We start from the raw sequence: 3510 nt of genomic DNA, 5'->3' as shown, positions 1-3510 counted from the left end.
TGAATTAATAAAATTACTATTCTCTTGCTGTAAATGAATTAGAACTTTATTAATCCATCTATTTTATCCTTACATCTAGGAGATTTACGAAAGTAAATAAATCAACAAGAAAACAAAATAATATTTCAGTATTCTGTTCGAATACATACCTAGAATCAAAATACTAGGATTTATTCATTACATAATTTCTGTCATATAAAATATATATTTATATAAATATATAAATTATAGACATACAAATTACATGTATATTTTTATATATATTTATATAAATAATCACGAAAATAAATGTATATATACCTGCATACATATAAAAATGCATATATATATATATAATTATATTTTAAAAAAAAACATATAAAAATAAATAAAAAATTAAACATTAGGAAAAGGGGGTGTTTTCACATAGTGGGCGACGCCCAAGGCACTGCCACTGTGTGGTCACATAGTGGGCGACGCCTTTAGCACCACCACTATGTGAACACACAGTGAGCGGCGCCTCAACACTGCCACTGTGTGAGCACATAGTGAGCGGTGCCCACGGCACCGCCACTGTGTGGTCACACAGTGGTGCGACGCCGACCGGGGTTAGACCACCACTCCCCCTACTTCCATCTTGCAAATACCTCAGCCGCCCGGGGTTCCCAGTTCGGCCCTGCAAAATATATTTTAATCAAAAAAAAAAAAAGTATAAAACCCTAGCCCAGGTAGGGCTAGGGTAGTAATAATATAAAATGGGAAAATTATAAAGTAAGTGTATTTTATAATTGCAAATCCCTAACTAGGGTTGCATGGCTTTGTTTCCATAAAGCTTGGGAAATTTTTAAAGAAAATAAATTTATATATTTATATATGTATTTGCATGTAAATATAAATATTTATTTACACATGTATGAGAAATAAAAAAAAGATAGTTGTAGGAATTAAAGAATAAAGTATAACTTTAGATTTTAATATTTATTTAGTGTTGTATATTTTAAGAGTATATAAAATCAAGAGGGTAAACATTATTTTTTTAATTCAACCTACAGGCATATCATTTTAAAAAAAAGGGGTCGAGATTTAATTTTAATTAATTTAATTTAAGCACATTTCAATTATGGATTAAAATGGATGCTAGGAGAATAATTTTAAGTTAGCTTTCTGAAATCAATTAATGGTTGTCTGAGGTTAATTTTGCCTGCACCAGTTAATTATTCGAATTAGTTGACTTATTAAAATTTGAGTAGACAGTAAAATCATTCATGTAGAATTCCGCATTTAATTTTATTTAATTTCGAATATTTGAGCTTGTAGATAAAGTTAATCTAAACATAGTTAAGACAAAACATGTTGTAGTATTTTATATTTGTCGAATTAATGCTTTTAAAAGTTATGTTTTAAAAAAAATAAAAAATTATCCCGTTCTTGCCCTAAATTTTGGGCATGACATGACACTTCACAGGTCAAAAAGAAAAACATCACAGAGATGAGTCCCATTCAGTTGATGATGATGGCAACACAAAAAATGATGAAGGAGGGATCCACAGATAAAGGGATTATAGATCAATCAATCACTATTTTACACAGACTGGTCCTAGAGTGTAAGATTGAAAATGAAGCAAGTCCATTCGACAAACTTAAGATAATCACTAAGCATATTTCAAAGGATTTTCAATCCTTACAACAAATCTCAAATCGACAAGCACTAGAAAGGTTTACTCAGGCTAAGAGAGCGACATTTGATTAGGTAATTGAAACTTAGAAGAAAAAGATTGATGAGAAGCTGATAATAATAGAAAATTCTTTGAAGCAATGTATAAATATTTATAGGGTATGTTGTAACACTGAAATACTTATAGCTAATGTGGATAAAAAGAAGAAATTTAGGAGAAAATTGAAAGTATAGCTAATTTGTTTGATGGATTAATTTCATTGGCTACATCAATTGATGGTCAAATTTTGATTTTGAAGAACCAAATTTTTGTTATTGAGAAGGAAAGAGATAAAATAATGAGAAGAGCCAGAAGTCTGAGAGGCTTGGTGAGTCCCCGGTTGGATTCACTTAGTGTACATAAGAAAGAAAGCATGGATATGTTGGGCAATCCCACACCGACAGAGGTAAATGAGAAAGAATATTTTGCACATATATTGAGTGGACTTGTATCTATTTCCAGCACATTCAAAACCGGCTGGGATACTTATCTGGAGTTACTAGAGAAGGCTTATCCGAAAATTTTGAAATTTGTCAAGCTCCGGTAAGACATTTTTGGAATATTCATTGTATAGTTATTATTCTTTGACATTCTTTATATAATTTTTTTATGGCATTGATGTCAAAGGGGGAGTAGTATAGATGTGAAAAAGAATAAAAGAAGTTGTATACATTAGGGGGAGTCATGGAGTTATGGAGATATGGAGTATTTTGCATATTTAGCTCAGGGGGAGTCATGGAGTTGTGGAGATATGGAGTATTTTGCATATTCAGCTGAGGGGGAGTAGGGTAGGATGAAATCGGCAGATGAAACCTTGACCATTTTTCAGATGAGTGTTGCCATCAATGCCAAAGGGGGAGATTGTTGGAAATTGACACTCAATTGGTTGGTTTCACTATGTTGTCATTGATGGCAACATGGTATTGTGTTCCGGTTTCATGTTTTGTTTCTATGGTGTACCAGCAGGCACTTCACAGATACTTCACCAACACCGACAGGACAGAAGGATTCCTTTGGTCACTGGCAATGCATGCCGACATGGTTTAGTAAAGGTTATTGGTATTGGAGGCCGACATATCTTGGATCTGACATCGACAATTGATTTTAATGTTTATGCATTTATGTTATCTGGCCGACATGTAATTTGATATTGTATATATCTTTGTAAGCCGACATAAGGCATGTAAATTTGTATAGGGTATATAGGTCAATTTAATAAATCATTTTGATATACATATACAAGAGACATATGATAGAAGATTATGGATATGTGAATGTAATATGATACGAAATATATCAAAGAGATCATGTATGTGAGGAAATTCATGTAAGGGTTATTCCAGTAAAGGGTTTAGGGTTTTAGATCGAAACAGACAGAGCTTAAAATAGAACTGTATTCTGGCATAAAAAATGCTATCTTAGCAATTCACATTTCTTTGGATTGTAGTCTGGAATTTTATGTAGTCAGTGAGGCTCCTTTTGTGATTGAATAGTGTGCTCTAGGCTGTAAGCCTTCCTGCAAGTGCAGACCCCTCATATTTTATAATATCTCTTCATATGGCCAGTGGATTGATATTGTGGGTCACAAATCTGGCCATGGTTTTTTCTCTTTGTGCTTTTCCACATATAAATCTATGTGTTATGGTTCTCATTTATGTGATTGGCTTATTGGTTTCTTTACTTATTTCAATTCTGTATGTACCGGTATATCGGTTGGTATATGCTTGTTTTAATAAGGCGAAAACTTATCATTCTAGTATAAAATTGTTTCACCCCCCCTCTCAGTGTTATTGGTTTCCAACATAATTTCCTTCCA

This window comes from Cryptomeria japonica, chromosome 3 (assembly GCF_030272615.1).
Source record: "Cryptomeria japonica chromosome 3, Sugi_1.0, whole genome shotgun sequence".
Lineage (NCBI taxonomy): Eukaryota > Viridiplantae > Streptophyta > Pinopsida > Cupressales > Cupressaceae > Cryptomeria > Cryptomeria japonica.
This window is presented reverse-complemented; position numbering follows the sequence as displayed.